Source organism: Monodon monoceros, unplaced genomic scaffold (assembly GCF_005190385.1).
Source record: "Monodon monoceros isolate NGI ecotype Baffin Bay Population unplaced genomic scaffold, NGI_Narwhal_1 Super_Scaffold_11, whole genome shotgun sequence".
Lineage (NCBI taxonomy): Eukaryota > Metazoa > Chordata > Mammalia > Artiodactyla > Monodontidae > Monodon > Monodon monoceros.
Window position 1 is genome coordinate 13,389,512 of NW_021703767.1, and position 17,402 is coordinate 13,406,913.

At 44.5% G+C, this 17,402-nt stretch overlaps 1 protein-coding gene across 1 annotated transcript in view; it reads left to right on the forward strand.

The window, feature by feature from the left end:
* The window catches only part of TIAM1 (T cell lymphoma invasion and metastasis 1), a 398,406-nt gene that overhangs the window by 108,607 nt on the left and 272,397 nt on the right, over window positions 1-17,402 (forward strand). The window contains exon 3 of the mRNA XM_029214248.1: window positions 15,573-15,740. The gene's annotated coding sequence lies outside the window, so the exon portion shown is untranslated. The remainder of the gene's footprint in view (window positions 1-15,572; window positions 15,741-17,402) is intronic.

Below are 17,402 nucleotides of genomic sequence, written 5' to 3' on the forward strand. Positions count from 1 at the left end.
CTGGTACTTATTACTCCAATTACTTATTTACCTGCCTTAAGTCGTTTTTGAAATGAGGTGAGCCATAGAATGGAAAGAGAATATAAAAGGCCTTTACTTCCCTCTTGGATCAAGGCATACCTACATATAAATTGTTGTTTGTTTCATGTTTCCTTTGCAGATTCACTTGGCATTGCTCTGAGTATCAGTAACACAGAGCACATCCATCTCCCCCAGTGCCTCCTTATCATTCATTCAGCCACCAGAGTCGTTCCCCAACATGTAGGTCTGATCATTGTCACTCCCCTTTGACAGGAGTTACTGCATACACATTACAGACCCATCTTTATGATGTGGTGTTCAAGACCCCAGATTCTCTTCCAGGTCTATCTCCATCACACGTTATGTTTCAGTTGTAGGGCTCTTGCCGTTGCTGGGACATGCTGTGTATTTTACACCTCTTGTGTGTTTGCTTCCACTGTTTCCCTGCAGAATCTTTCTCCCTGTGCCTTCCCCTCCCAAATCATGCATGTTGGGACATCTTCCCAGCCTTGACACGTGGAATTGCTTCTTCTCTTGTCTGGATTCCTAGAACTTTCTCACAAACTGGCTTGATGGTGTGTCTGGGAAGGTGATCACTGTTACCAGGTAGGTAATGTATAAGCCTTGAAGGTCAGATGACCCAGGCACTGCTCCTGGGTTTAGCATTGCCAATCCACCCTATCATTGTGCGGGTAGAAGAGGAGGGGCAGAATTAACAACACTGAAGGGACAATGGTCTAGGCTTTGGGAAAATGGTCTAGGCTTTTACCACTGAGAAGTTGGGAGCAGAAGAGCAGCCAGGTATTCTCTGTCCATCTCCTCCTGTTTCTGGCTTTATTTCCTGTCACCTGGAGCAACAGAGAAATTACAATGGTCATGTAAAACATGGAGAGCTTTTCACAAAGAGTGTGTGGAAAAAAGATCTTGGATCTTTGACATTTTTACCCCATACTTATTAAGGTTTCCAGATTTTACAAAGGTATAAACAAGAAAATAGTCATCAGATTCCATGCAACTGCACATCATGTTATATATTGCATGTTAGTGAGGTTAGCCATGTGTGGGCGAAAGGATTGTATTTATTTATTTTTATTGAAGTATAGTTGATGTATGTTATTATTTATATAAGTTACAGGTGTACAGTATAGCGATTCACAGTTTTTAAAGGTTATACTCCACTTATAGTTATTATAAAATATTGACTGTATTCCCCATGTTGTACAATATATCCTGGTAGCTTATTTAATACTTGATAGTTTGTTCCCCTTACTCTCCTACCCCTATATTGCCCCTCTCCACTTCCCTGTCCCCACTGGTAACCACTAATTTGTTCTCTGTATCAGGATTTTCTTTTTTAAAGTAAAATAAGTAAAGATATTTTTAACTAATTCTGAACACCTGCTAAGTGCCAGGCACTGTTCTTGGGCCTTTGAGATGAAAGAATGAATAAAACATAGTCCCCACGTTTAAGGGTCTCATAGTCCTAGCTCAGCCGTTATCACACGTGGTCCCCAGACCAGCAGCAGCAGCAGCATCTGGGAAATTGTTAGAAATCTGCATTCCTGAGCCCTACCCCAGATCTACTGAATCGGACACTCTGGGGGGGTGGCCTAGTAATGTGAATTTTCACAAGCCCTCCAGCTGGAGAGAGACTCAACACAGTCTGGTTGTAGGTGCTGAACACATGTTGAGTTTATCAGGGAGTAATTGGATAGATGTAGTTGATGCCTTTGGAGAGTCAGGTAGGTCTTCAGACGAATGAAGTTCAAGTTAAATCTTAACTGGTGAGTGGTTGTTCTTCAGATGAATAAGGGCGAGAAGGAGAGTATTTCAAGTCAAGAGAACCACATGCAAAAGTACAGAACAATTGGACTTCCCTGGTTGCCCAGTGGTTAAGAATCCACCTGCCAATGCAGGGGACATGGGTTCAAGCCCTGGTCTGGGAAGATCCCACATGCCGCGGAGCAACTAAGCCCGTGCACCACAACTACTGAGCCTGTGCTCTAGAGCCTGCGAGCCACAGCTACTGAGCCCATGTGTCACAACTGCTGAAGCCTGCGTGCCTAGAGCCATGCTCTTCAGCAAGGGAAGCCACTGCAATGAGAAGCCCACGCACCACAAGGAAGAGTAGCCCCCGCTTGCTGCAACTAGAGAAAAGCCCACATGCAGAAACGAAGACCCAATGCAGCCAAAAATAAATAAATAAATAAATAAATAAATGGGGGGGAAGAAAAGTACAGAGCAGTCAAAGGACTTGGTCGCCTCTGGGGATCACAATTATTATTGTCATTATGTTGTTCTTATTACTATTACTCTTATATCAGGGTCATAATATGAGCTAAGTTGGCGAGATCGGTGGCCAGATCCTGCTGAGAAGTTTGGCTCTTCTCCTGGAAAATAACCGAATGGTTTTTAGCAGTGAAGTGAAATAATATCAGGTTTGCAATTTTGTTGGACATACACAAAAAAACAGAGCATTTTCTAAACTACAAAAGAAGTTTTTGTGATGTATTCAAAACCTAAGCTGAGATTAAAGGAGGAAAAACGTAAAGAATTCAGAACTTAATTTTTACTATTTATAATCTTAAAGAATTAAAAAAAATAATAGACTATTTTTTTACAGCAGTTTTAGGTTTATAGAAATATTGAACAGAGGGTACAGAGATTTCCCATGTACCCCTAGCCTCCACACATGCATACCCTCCCCCTTCATCTACATTCACAACCAGAGTGGTACATATGTTACAATTGGTGAACCTACACTGATATATCATTATCTAGTTTATGTTAGGGTTCACTCGTGGTCTTGTACATTTTACGGGTTTGGACAAATTTATAATGACTTGTATTTGCCTTTGTAATTATCATACAGAATAGTTTCACTGCCCTAAAAATCCTCTGATTATCCTGCCTCCCTCCCGCAAGCTCCTGGCAACCAGTGATTCCTTTACTATCTCCATAGTTTTGCCTTTTCCAGAATGTTGTATAGTTGGAACCATATGGTATATAACCTTCTCAGATTGGCTTCTTTGATTTAGTGATAGCATTTAAGGTTCCTCCATGTCTTTTCGTGGCTGGAGAGCTCATTTCTTTTCTTTTTGTTTTTATTTTATTTTATTTTTTTTTTTGGCTGTGTTGGGTCTTAGTTGCTGCGCATGGGCTTTCTCTAGTTGCGGCGAGCAGGGGCTACTCCTCAGTGTGGTGCGCGGGCTTCTCATCGTGGTGTCTTCTCTTGTTGCAGAGCACGGGCTCTAGGCACGTGGGCTCAGTAGTTGTGGCATGCGGGCTCTAGAGCGCAGGCTCAGTATTTGTGGCGCATGGGCTTAGTTGTTACACAGCATGTGGGTCTTCCCGAACCAGGAATCGAACCCATGTCCCCTGCATTGGCAGGTGGATTCTTAACCAGTGTACCACCAGGAAAGTCCAGCTCATTTCTTTATAGAATAATATTCCATTGTCTGGATGTACCACAGTTTGTCCATTGCCCTACTGAAGGACATCTTGGTTGTTTCTAAGCTTTGGCAGTTATGAATAAAACTGCTATTGATATCTGAGTGCAGGTTTTTGTGTGGATGTAAGTTTTTAACTCCTTTGGGTAAATACCAAGGAATGCGGTTAATGGATTGTATGGTAAGAGTATGTTTAATTTTGTAAGAAACCACCAAATTGTCTCCCAAAGTGGCTGTACCATTTTGCGTTCCCACCAGCAATGAATGAGAGTTGCTGTTGCTCCACATGCTTGTCAGCATTTGGTGCTGTCAGTGTTCTGGATTTTGGCCATTCAAGTAGGTGTGTAGTGGTATCTCACTGTTGTTCTGGTTTGCATTTCTCTGATCACATCTGACGGGGAGCATCTCTTCATACCCTGATTTTCCATCCGTGTATCTTCTTTGGTGAGGTGTCTTTGGCCCTTTTTTTTTTTTTTTTTTTGCGGTACGCGGGCCTCTCACTGTTGTGGCCTCTCCCTCTCACTGTTGTGGCCTCTCCCGTTGCGGAGCACAGGCTCCGGACGCGCAGGCTCAGCGGCCATGGCTCACGGGCCCAGCCGCTCCGCGGCACGTGGGATCTTCCCGGACCGGGGCACGAACCTGTGTTCCCTGCATCGGCAGGCAGACTGTCAACCACTGCGCCGCCAGGGAAGCCCTGGCCCATTTTTTAATTGGGTTGTTTGTGTTCTTATTGTTGAGTTTTAAGAGTTGTTTGTATATTTTAGATACCAGTCGTTTATCAGAAGTGTCTTTTGCAAGTGTTTTCTTCCAGTTTGTGACTTGCCTTCTCATTCTCTTGTGATTGTCTTTTTCAGAGGAGAAGTTTTTAATTTTAATGAAATCCAGCTTATCAGTTATTTCTTTCATGAATCATGCTTCTGGTGTTGTATCTAAAAAACCATTGCCAGAGCCAAGGTCATCTAGGTTTTCTTCTATGGTATCTTTTATGGTTTCATGTTTTAGTTTTATAGTTTTACATTTTACATTTAGGTCTGTGATCCATTTTGAGTTGATTTTTGTAAAGGGCATAAGGTCTGTTTCTAGATTCTTCTTTTTACATGTGGATGTCAGGTTGTTCCAGCACCATTTGTTGAAAAGACTGTATTTTCTCTGTTGTATTTCCTTTTCTCCTTTGTCAAAGATCAGTTCACTCTATTTATTCAGATCTGTTTCTCGGCTCTCTGTTTTGTTCCATTGATCTATTTGTGTATTCTTTTGCCAATACCACACTGTCTTGATTACCGTAACTTTGTTGAAAGTCTTGAAGTTGGGTAGTGTCAATCCTCCAACTTTGTTCTTCTTATTCAATATTACTTTGGCTATTTTGGGTCTTTAGCTTCTCCACATAGTCTTAAATAATTTTAATTCTAAAAAAAAATAGAGGGACTTCCCTGGTGGCTCAGTGGTTAAGAATCGCCTGCCAATACAGGGGACACGGGTTTGAGCCCTGGTCCGGGAAGATCCCACATGCCGCAGAGCAACTAAGCCTGTGTGCCGCAACTACTGAGCCTGAGCTTTAGAACCCGTGAGCCACAGCTACTGAGCCCATGCGCTGCAACTACTGAAGCCCATGTGCTCTAGGACCCACGTGCTGCAACTGAGCCCGCATGCTGCAACTACTGAAGCCCGCACACCTAGAGCCCCTGCTCCGCAACAAGAGAAGCCACCCCAATGAGAAGCCCGCGCACTGCAACGAAGAGTAGCACCTGCTCGCTGCAACTAGAGAAAGCCCACATGCAACAACAGACCCAACGCAGCCATAAATAAATAAATAAATAAAATTTATTTAAAAATAGAGAAAACTTATAGAAAATTAAAAAATTACAAAATACCAGAAGAAAGAAACAAAAGCTAATTTCTAGTTCAACCTAGATTGAACTGTTTACCTTTCAGTTGTACTTTGATGGAGTCTTTTTTTCTCTTTGTCCTGTGTTTATTATTTATAGTATGTGTAATAAATAAATTTAATTTCTATCTTGACATTTCTCCTCATTTAATGGGAAAAATGGTTGTGTTGCAAATGTCCTTAAATACTCTGTAAATATCTGTTTTAACAAGTGTTTAACATTCTGTGGAGTGCTATACTGAAGTTTACTTGAATCTCATTTGCATGCATTGTTTATGTATCAGTTAGGGTTTGGTGAGTATATTAGTCAGGGTTCTCCAGAGAAACAGAACAAACCAATAGAGTCTACCCCTCTCTCTCTCTCTCTCTCTCTCTCTCTGAGATGTTGAGATTTATTACAGGAATTGGTTCATGCAATTATGATTGCTGAGAAGTCTCATGGTCTGCCTGCTCTTTGCAAGCTGGAGACCCAGGAAAGCCAGTTGTGTAATTGAATCAGAATCTGAAGGCCTGAGAACTAGGGCAGCTGATGGTGTAAGTCCTGGTCCCAGTATGAAGGCCTGAGAAACAGGAGTGCCAATGTCTGAGGGCAGGAGAAGATGAATGTCCTAGGCCAGAGAGAGCAAACTCACCCTTCCTCCACCATTTTGTTCTACTCAGGCCCCCAGTGAATTGGATGATATCCACCCACATTAGTGAGGGTGATCAGTTTTCACTCAGTCTACTGATACAAATGCAAATCTCATCCAGAAACACCCTTGCAGACACACCCAGAAATAATGTTTTACTAACTGTCTAGGCATCCCTTAGCCTAGTCATGTAGGCACATAAAATTAACCATCATAGTGAGGGGTGTGGAAATGGGATTTCTCATGGGAAGCTGACCCCGTGCACTTGTGGGAGCTGCAAGAAGTCTGTGGAAGGCTGCAGTCTCTGCGTTTGGCTGGACATGTCAGGAAGAACAGCCGCAGGTGGAGCGGGGAGAGCCAGGACACATGGAAGCCCAAGTCTCTCACGACCTCCCACCTTGATGATGACTCAGGGTGACTTGCAGAAGATGCCCTGCCCCTGCCCTTGGAGCTGCACATGTGTCTGGCTCAGGAGCTGAAGGGGCTGTCCCCACTGCCGCACCATAAGGAGCTCACCACCGTGACCCCATCTGCTTCTCCACTTGTGCTTTCAGATCCTGGGTGAACTCCCCTCATGGCCTGTCCTAAACCAGTACTGCCCAGGAGAGGGGATTCTGGGAAATGTAGTTCCTGTTTAGCTACAATGACAGTACAAAACCCCCCCGGTATCCATGTCTAATTTGTATTCTATTGTGACTAAATTCTGCAGAGGATGTCTTTATTTCCATCTGGCACTTCTTCTAAATTTTGGATCATTTCTTAAGGATAGAGCCTCAGAAGAGGAATTTATTAGGTCAAAGAATCTAAACATTGTAAAGACTCTTACATGTTGCCAATTTACACAAAAACATTGTACCAGTGGCGCCACCAGGAGAGAGCATGAAAAATCTTCTCTTACTGCATAGTGGCTACTAATACTGAGCAGTGTATTCTTTCTCCTGTAACATCTTGAGGTTTTTATTTGAGTTGCTTATTTGTGTCCTTTAGGTGGAGTTTTTTTGTTTGTTTGTTTGTTTTTTTAATTAAATCAACTTGGGAACAAGTAAAGACAGGTGGAAGTTACATGCTTGGAATCTTGAGAGAATCACTTAGTAGATCTTGTGAGTAATAGGTAAACCATCCTGTCTTATTCTGGGGAGGTAGTAATTGTCACAGCAATAAAATCAGAAGGCTAATTAGTTGACATGGATATAGGAACGGGTATTAGCAAGTGCACTGAAAGTTAGAAGTTCATTTGGTGTAAAGTTGTAAAGTTCTCTGTGGTCACATCTCAGTTTCTGGAGAGTATTTTGGGATAGTTTTTGATTGCAAGGAGCCAATTATTTGCTTTCTCTTTTTAAAAAGTTTTTTTTTCCCCTCCCTAATACTTTTAATTTTAATTGGTGACCTCTAACCCTAAAACATAATCTGTCATTTTCATTTCTCTTGGCTCTTGTCTTTTCCTCTGTAACATCTGTCCTGTTGATTGCAGGCTCCAGCCCTTACTTACAAACCTCTTGTTACTATGCAGATGACTTTCCTTCCTTGTTAATTTCTACGAGGAACTGGCATGAAAACCAAAACTTCATGAAGACCAAGGTTAAAAAAGCGTGTTGTCGGGCTTCCCTGGTGGCACAGTGGTTGAGAGTCCGCCTGCCGATGCAGGGGACGCGGGTTTGTTCCCCGGTCCGGGAGGATCCCACATGCCACGGAGCTGCTGGGCCCGTGAGCCATGGCCACTGAGCCTGCGCGTCCGGAGCCTGTGCCCCGCAACGGGAGAGGCCACAGCAGTGAGAGGCCCGCGTACCGCAAAAAACCCAAACAAACCGTGTTGTCTATGACTCTGTGTAGAGCAGAATGTTTGGGCTTTGTCTGTGTTGTGGCTTTTGCCATATGTCTTGTCAAGGGACTTGCACAAGTTTGTGAATCAGATATTAGACCACATTCCACCAATTTCTGAGTTTTAAGTCGTATTTAATATTCCCTTTAAAGAATGGACCACAGTTGGTTCCCCCAACTCCTGGCCCCCCAGAATCAAGCAGTCAACCCCTGACCCAGTTTTAATATAAATCAAACTTACATTTTCATAAACCATAAAGTTTGAATATGTATGTTTTCTAACTCAAGCTAAAAGTAGCTGAAATGTATTGGCTTGTGATGGTGTGCTTAGTTCCACTCAAGACGGAATGATTCCGTGGAGCCTCCAGCCCACGAAGATAGCTTCTCATCTGGGGAGAGGAATGTGGTGTGGAGTTTCATCTCTACCCTGGCCACTCCAAGTGGCAAAGAGTGGTTCCTGGGACCAGCATCGCACCTGCATCATTTGGGAGCCTGTTAGAAATACAGGTTCTCAGGCCTCACCCAGGCAAACCAGAGCCTGCATTTTCACAAGATCCCCGGTTGGTTCTATGCTCAGTTCAGTCTGAGAAGCTCTGTCCTGGAGAAAGCTGTCTGACCCGCTGCGACCCCATCACTGGCTACCTTTTGCAGCCACCCACTTACCTTCTGGCAGGACTTTGTTCCGGGAACACTCAGACCTGTGGAGTGGCTTCTCTTTTATTGATCTGTGCACTGATCAGTGCTGCTGAGATCTGTTAAAATTCTTGAAATTCCTTGGAAGCAGTCCCTTGGAGAAACTGAGTCTCATTTCTCTGTCAGTGAAGTCTGACAGAGCAGAACGTGCTTCGCCTTTTTATGGGAGCGTTTCTGCTGGGTCTGGGAGGGCCACGCCTCAGAGTGTGGTTAGGGTAAGTTAGGACACTTGAGGTTGGACCTCTCTCTCTTTTTTAAAAAAATTATTGTGAATCGTGATAAAATACACGTACCATGAAATTCGTCATTTTAACCATTTCGAAGTGTACAGGTCAGTAGTATGTTCACATTGCTGTGTAATCAATTTGTAGAACTCTTTCTATCTTGCAAAACTGAAACGGTACCCATTAAACCACAGTTCCCTATTCTTTCCTCCCCCAGGCCCTGGCAACCACCATTCTACTTTCTATTTCTAATGGATTCAATTATCCTAGGTCCCTCATATAAGTGGAATCATACAGTATTTGTTATTTTGTGTCTGGCTCCTTTTGCTTAGCATAATGTCTCAAGTTTCATTCATGTTGTAGCATGTGGCAGGGATTCCTTCCTTTCTAAGGCTGAATAATACCCTCTTGAATATATATATCATGTTTTTTTTTTTGTTTGTTTGTTTTTTTATATATCATGTTTTGTTTAACCAGTCACCTGTCCATGGATACTTGGGTTGCTTCCATCTTTTGACTGTTGTAAATGATGCTACTGTGATTGAGTTTGGACCTTAAGCTACTACAAACTGGATGTAAGACCTTAGACAAATCACTGAACTTCTGCATCTCAGTTTCCAGTACTTTAAAAATAAGAAATTCAGATGCTTTCAAGCATTCTCTTAAGTTCTAGTTATAGGATACTAAATAAAATAAAATCTGCATCTATTAAAAACTTATATGTCTTCTAAAGATTTCCATGGTTTCTCCTGATGATACCATTTACCCTTCTTGAGCTGACTTAATCTTGGAGTGTCCTCACTGCAGAACTTGTATAACTTTTTTTTGAACAGCTTTACTGAGATATAATTCATATACCATGTGATTCACCATGTAAAGTGCACAAGCCAGTGATTTTTAGCATATTCGCAGGGCTGTGCAATGATCACCACAGTCAATTTCAGAAGAGACCTTATACCCATCCAAAGTCACTGCCAGTTTCCCTCCAGACCTCCCCCTCACTCCACCCTAGACAATCACTAATCTACTTTCTGTCTCTATGGACTTGCCTATTGTGGATGTTTCATATAAATGGGATCATAAATTTGTGGCCTTTTGTGACTGGCTTCTTTAACTCAGCATAATGTTTGTGAGGTTCCTGTCTAACTTTCCAAGATGTCAACTGATCTCACATGTGAGGGGTTCGTTTATCACCATTTGATTGCTCCTAATGCCAAGAGCCAGATGTAGGGCTGGGGCCAAGAGATAGAGCAGTAAATTCCAGACACATCCCCTTGGCTCTAAAGAGCTCTCTGTCTTGTGGGGAAGGTGGACATTAAGTGAATTTCTATCTAGATATTGATCACAAAGTGCTGATTTCTGTAATGGAGAAACTTTGGGTGCTTTGAAAGTGTATAATGGGCAGAGGTGAGGGGAGCTCTGACTTGCCACATCTTCAGGATGCTTGCTGTCCACAGATCTCACACTGGGACATCCCTCCAATCAGTGTCTATTAAGTGACTCTGTTGGCGATGATGATGTGGTAAAAAGTGAGACCCTGTTCGTGTCCTTGAGGAGCTCACCCTGTCATAGGGCAGACAGCCCATGCTGATGGGTGTCCCAGAGTCTGGACCGTGGGTACTGGAACATGGGTGGATCTCCCTGAAGCATTCAAGGGAATCTTTAGGGGGAGCGGTGATGATGCCTGATTGGGATTTTGACAGATGAATAAAATGTCTTAGGAAGCCACGATGTGTGCGGAGGGAAAGGAACTTCTGAACAGAGGTCACGAGCAAAAGTGTAAAGATACTCAGTGTGTTCATCAGGGATGGGGCATCAAGAAGCCTGTTGTGGCCACAGCCTGGGGACCAGCTACAGGATGGAGGCAGGGAGGGTTGTGAAGTATCTTAAAGCAAAGGGTGGAAGCTTTATCCTACAGATCTCAGATTTGCATCCTTTAATTCTGGGTACCCTCAGCATTCCCCTCCTAATTATGACTCACCATGAGTGGGAGTGGAGGTGGCATATCCCCTAGAGGCTTTTCTAGAGGGCACCACACTCTTCTGGAGGGAGCTGGTTCCTTCGAAGTGTCAGTGCTGAAGGCGTCAGAACTTTTTAAAGCAGTAAATGATCAGGCACTTCTTTTAGATTCACTGGGACATAGAAACATAAGAAGTTGGGAGACAGGCAGGAAGGAGTTGAATGGTGCCAGCAGCTGCAGGGTATCAAGTTTTTCTCGGCCTAAACTTACAGGTGGAAATGGATGCTATGAGCTGCCATTTATGGATAGTACCTGTCATGCCTGGTAAATAGATGTGAGATCTTGGACCAGACCATCATAGCTTTAGGGCCTGCTTCATCAAACATCACTTACCTTGATATCTAGGATCCTACAAGATGATCAAAAATGCTGTGGCATGCAAGATCCAGCCATTACCATTTCCAGGCAATCTAACCATCATGGTGTATGTGTTTTAACCGAAATAAAGTTGATTTACCATATTATATTAGTTTCAGGTATATATAGTGTTATGTTTTGATGTATTATTACCCAGGACCATTTGTAGATTCGTTCCTTTACTCATCCAACACTACATTTATTATATGCCGCTAGCTCTAGTTTGTGTGCATTCAAAGACAGATGCATCCCCACCCTGGAGTACCCTACACGGTAATCAGGGAAGTATCCCATGGTTGCAGACGTAGAGTTCATATTGTCAGCAGGCCTCCCCAGCATGCAGTTGCATTGGCATTGGTAATTAACGTTGTCATCCTTGCTTTTACCTGGGCCTGTGGAACTCTTATTCACCTGTAGCATCTTTTAGAATTTCTGTGGGTTCCCCAAGGATGGCATCAAATGGACCTGAGGCTGATCACCATTGCTCACAGCCACCAGGAGTATCTGCCTTGTCCTTCTCTTGCTGTGCCTCCGTCCGTCAGCCCCCCTGCTGTAAGAGCTGCTTGAAGGACTGTCTCGCTCAAATCTTTATGATGGGAATAGATAAGTCCTTGCCAAGGGGCATGTTGCATGCAGAGATGCTGGATAACAGCTCTCTGACATCTGAGATTTTGTCACCTGGGAACTAAAGTGTCGGATCCCTGAGACTGGCCAAGCCTCATGACACAGCTCCTTCAAGGCCTACCCTAGGGACTTCCTGGTGGTCCAGTGGTTAGACTTCACCTTCCAATGCAGGGTGTGTGTGTTCAATCCCTGGTCATGGAGCTAAGATCTCACATGCCTCATGGCCAAAAAACCAAAACATAAGAAAACCAGAAGCAATATTGTGACAAATTCAATAAAGACTTTAAAAATGGCCCATATCAAAAAAATAAATCTTTAAAAAAAGAAAGTTTACCCTAAATAATCCTCCCATACCGCATGATGTCCACCCCATGATAGAGTACTAGGTACCTAGTACTAGAGTACTAGGTTACTCTAGTACTAGGTACTCTGCTTATTATTGTGTGTATGGGAATCTGAAATTATCTTGTTTATTGAGTAGTAATGATCTTTTATTGCACTCTTACAAGTATCAACTCAGTGAATCCTGGCAACTGTGGTGGGTAGAGCTTGTCCCGGGATTCGAGGCCAGGCAGTCTGGCTCCAGAGTCCAGCTCCTAGCCACTACGTGTGTGTTTATTATGTCTTTACCTACAAGAATATCAATTCTGTGGAGCTCATCTTTCTGGGTACCAAGAACATTCGTTCTTCGTAGGCTCTCGAGAGATGGTGAATGAATGAGTGAGTGGTCAGTTCATGGTCAGGGAGACTTCTTGGAGGCAGTCAGGCCTGTGGTGATGAGTGCAGGAGTAGCCAGGCAAAGGCGGGTGCAAAGGAGGTGCAGGACATTCCTGGCAGCAGTCATGGATGGTGTGAGCTCAGGCATGAAGGGGTCATGTGCTCTGGGGTTGCTGGAGAGGGACCTGAGAGACCAGGCTGGAGAGGTACATAGATGGGCATCTCCAAAGAGGATGTTTCTGTTCTATGTACATGTTGAATCCCCAGCAGAGTCTTTCTAAGTGTGAGCAGGAATCCAGCTTTGTCAGAACGTGAGGGTACTTGTTAAAAACATACTATCGATTGCATCAGGGTCTGGGATGGGAGGACTCAGGAGTCTGCATTCTAATGCTCTTGCTGGGTAATGCTTATGCACACAGATGCTTAGGAACCTCTGGTCTGAGAAACAAGATAACTGCTAATAAACTCTTAACGTTATTTACGTCTTTCAGCTTTTCTTCCTAACTGTCTCCCACTCCCTATACCCGTCTGAGATGGAGCTATAAAGTAATGTGTGTCTGTAGCACACTTTCCTTCTGGTAATCCTGTCTTAGTTAGCTCAAGCAGTTTTAACAATAGCATCATAAACTTAAACTACACACATTTATTTCTCATGGTTCTGAAGACTGGGAAGTCCAAGATCAAGGCACGGGTCAAGATCAAGGCACGGGTGAGAGTCATCTTCCTGGCTTGTAGAGGAACATCTTCTGTTGTATCCTCTGACAGCAGAGAGAGAGATTCTCCCATGTCTCTTCTTAGAAGGGCACTAATTCCATTCATGAGAACTCCACCCTTATGACCTAATCACCTCCCCAAAAGGCCCACCTCCAGATAATATCACATTGGGGATTAGGGCTTCAACATATGAATTTTGGGGGGACACAAACATTCAGTCCATAGCAATCCTTCTTTGTGTGTTTATCTTCTCTTGTCTTTGGGACTTCTGCTTGTACACTGTATTAGTGTACTAGGGCTGTCCTAACAAATCACCACCAACTTGGTGGCTTACAACAGAATTTCATTCTCTCATATTTCTGGAGTCCAGAAGTCCAAAATCTAGGTGTTGGCGAGTCATGCTTCTTCTGAAGGCTCTAGGAACGAATCCTTCCTTGCCTCTTCTTGGCTTCTGGTGGCTTCTGGCAGTCTCTAGCATTCCTCGACTTGTAGCTGCACCAATCAATTTCTGCCTCTGTCTTCACATGACCTTATTCTCTGTGTGTCTCCTCTTCTTTTAATGCCACCAGTCGTTGGCTTTAGGGCTCATTCTAATCCACTGTGACCTCATCTTAACTTCATTACATCTGCAAAGACCCTACCCTGTTTCCAAATAAGATCCCTGTATGGAGTTACGTGGACGGAACCAGGTGGAGGTGAATTTTCAGGGACACCATTTAACTAACTACATAGAAATTTGAGTTCTGAAGGCAATGCTACGTTGTTGAGAAAAGATTTGAGAAGAATAGATTTGGCTAAAACCACCATCACCAAAGCAGTAACAACAACAAACAAATCAGGTGGTCACTTCAATTCTAAATTGGTGCAACATTTTGGACAATCTTGCATTCTTTGCTGAGCACCTATGTTGAATTCATTTATCTTCAGAGGCTTCAAGTTGACTTGCATACAGGATGCTGGAAAATTCTTTCACAAATATCCCTTAATAAGCCTTCTTGAAATAGTTGTTTTTCACACTCAATTCCTTGAGATTTTTGGAGCATCCAGAGGGGTGTCGGGAAAGTGGGAGGCTCTGACCCCTAGGTCTGTCCACAGGCAGAGTGGCTGATCTCACTCGCCTGGACCATGCTTTTGGCCCCAAGGAGTTTTCTTCCTTTCAAAGCCTGTTTTCTGTACTATGATGTATTATTATGTGACAAAGTCAAGTGTATGCTTCTAATCCAGTCTAATCCATTTACCACTTTTTTCAGGGAGCTCAAACTTTCCTGATAGATATTTTTCCTAAAGTCACCCTTTTAAAAATTGCATAGTAGTTTTTCATAGGGCTGTAGCAGACTTTAACTTGTTTCTTCTGGTTCAACATTTAGTTTTCCACTTCTTGATTTTCTTGGTTGTGGGGCTTATGTATAAATCTTTGCTTTTTTTTTTTTTTTTTTTTGCGGTACGCGGGCCTCTCACTGCCGTGGCCTCTCCCGTTGCAGAGCACAGGCTCCGACGCGCAGGCCCAGCGGCCATGGCCCACGGGCCCAGCCGCTCCGCGGCATGCAGGATCCTCCTGGACTGGGGCACGAACCCGTATCCCCTGCACTGGCAGGCGGACTCTCAACCACTGCACCACCAGGGAAGCCCTGCATCTTTTATTATATCTCTAGATTAAAAATTCGAGATACAGATTTACTGGATCCAAGGGTGTGAACTTTAAATGCGTCTAATGTATTTTACTGCTGAATTCGTGTCCAGAAGGAGTATTTTAAGTGCTGTCATATCAGTGTCTAAATGTGCTCATCTTAGCAGTTCCCTTGCAAGTACTGATGAGGTTTATCTGTTCACGAAGGGTCAAGTTCTTGGGGAAGGTGGCATTTTGCTCGAGGTGGGTCTTCTTTACTTTAAATACATGTTTAAAATGGCCCATCACTATACAAAATGTGTCACCACCCTGTTTTTATCACTTTGTTGTTTAATGATGATGCATCTCTTGCTCACTGGTACCGGTGAATCTTTTCGTTATTTTACATTGCTTCCAAGAAATAAATTTCTCATGCATTCATGGACACATGCAATAATGATCCCAAGAATAATTCCCCATGCCTGAGTGCCATCCAGGTAAGGGGGGCATTCATGAATGATCTCACTGAATTCTCATCGTAGAGAGGAGGAAGGGGAGGCCAGAGGTGTTTAGTGACTCGCCCAAGGCCTTGGACGTGGCCAGCGCTGAGCTCGTTGCAGGGTGGGAGTTCCTGGCTGGGAAGCTCTGGGATATCAGCCGTGCCTGGGGGAGACCGAGGGAGGGGCGCAGAGAGCGCTTTGCTTGCACCTTCGGCTGTGACTCAGTGGAGGGACAGCAGACCTGGGACACAGCTGGGCTTTAAAGCCACCGGAGTGTGTAACACTGAACCCCCCCTTTCTTTTGTTTGGCGGCAGGAAAAGAAGGGCCAGTTCTGAGAGGCCTCGCCACACACCTCGCTCTGAAGGGCTGCTCTTTGAGACCGATTACTGTGCGGAGTCCTGAGCCGTCGGTGTTGGCTGGCTGCCTTTCTTCCCTGGCGGTGCGCCTGTTCTCCATGTTAACAGGGGAGCTCCCACGAGAAGGTCGGTCTTGGTTTCCTTTTCATTTGGGGTGACCTCTCTAACTCCCCATGTTTAAAGCTGGACTGAGTTCATTGATCGCCTTTCTGCTGAGAGCTGCCGTGTAGAGGGCCTGAAGGGCTGCAGAAATCTCTCTTTCATCCAGAGTCACGAGCTCTCCCTTGTTAGGGCTGCCGCGGTGCTTCTGTCCAGAGCTGCTGGGGTAGGTGAGGGGGACACCCCTGGATGTTCTTAAATCCATGTTGGTAGCAGGTGCATCGACCCTAACTCAAGACAGCAGCTGTGTGATGCATGCGTGGATTCTGTGGAGCCTTTTCCAGAATTGGCCCCTCTGCTCTTGTCTTGCCCTTCCACCATCTGTCCCCAGACAGTAGCCAGGGGGCACCTTTTAGGTCAGACACACTGCTCAAAACCTTCCTGTTCTTTTCAAACACGCTCCCCACCTGTCAGCATCAAAACCAAAGTGTTTACAGTGGTTTCAGTGTCCGGCAGGAGCTCCCCCCTCCCCCCTCTACTTTCTCCCCCTGCTTCCTCCACTCTGGCTGTGGCTCAGATATACCAGGCAGACCCCTGCCTCAAAGCCCCCGTCCTGCCTGTTCTCTCTGCCTGGAGCCCTTTTCCCCTGGTAACCACGTGGGGTGCCCGCCACACCTTCAGGTGTGGGTTCCAATCTGTCTCCTTTTCAGTGAGACTGTCATGCCAGGTCAGCATGTTGAAAACCACCATGAATGTATCCCCTGCATACCTGATTGTGTAGTTAGAATGTGGCTGACGGTGTTTGCAGTGTCTGTGGTGCCCATGGGGACCGTAGGTGTGACCGATCTGCGAAGGTTCTGGAATGGATACTCCTGTTCTCTGCCTTCTTGATGGCAAGAGAATATCTTGCCTATTACGGCAGAATCCCTATTAGAGACCATGTGTTTCGTTCCTGTGACTTGTGGCGATTCAGCTCCAGATCAGGGTCTTTGCTTGGGTCATATTTCATGTTACTTCGATTCACTTCAGAGGCCACGACCAGGTGACCCAAAATTGTCTCCCAAGTTCTGATAGTGTCGGAAGATCCCTGTAGTTCCAGCCGTGAGACCCTCTCAGGCTAAGTCTGCTTGTAGAATTTAACTGCCTAATTAGTGAGGGATGGTGGTGAGATGCGTATTCAATAAATCCCTGCGTTTATCTTGGCTTAATGGAAAATATCTAGGCCTCGCAGAACAACAGAAGGTTAGTACTCCTTGGTTCAGATAGAATGAGAACATCTCTTTATGAATCCCAGGGGCAGGCCGATAGCTATGAAAGTCCTCACTGCTCTAAGCACCTGTTTTCAGTGGGTCTGATCAGGTTCCGAGGTGAAGCAGAGGGTACATCTAGACTCTTCGCTCTTTGCCAGTGTTTTAGTTGCGTTTACTCATTTCCTAGTTTGGTTTGTATCTGTTGATTGTTTACTGTATGTGAAGCAGCAGAGCTAGTGCTGGGGCTCCTGGGGGATGATGACTATCAAGGAGTTTACAATTTGCGGAGAAGATAGACGTGATGATCAGTAATTGTAACATAAGCCTTAATCTGTGTCAGAGTGTAAGCACAGTGGGGCAGAGGCCCTGAGCGGGGACTAAAGATCACTTTATGGGATGCACAGCCCTTGAGGTGGATCCTGCAGGGTGAGTAGAAGGT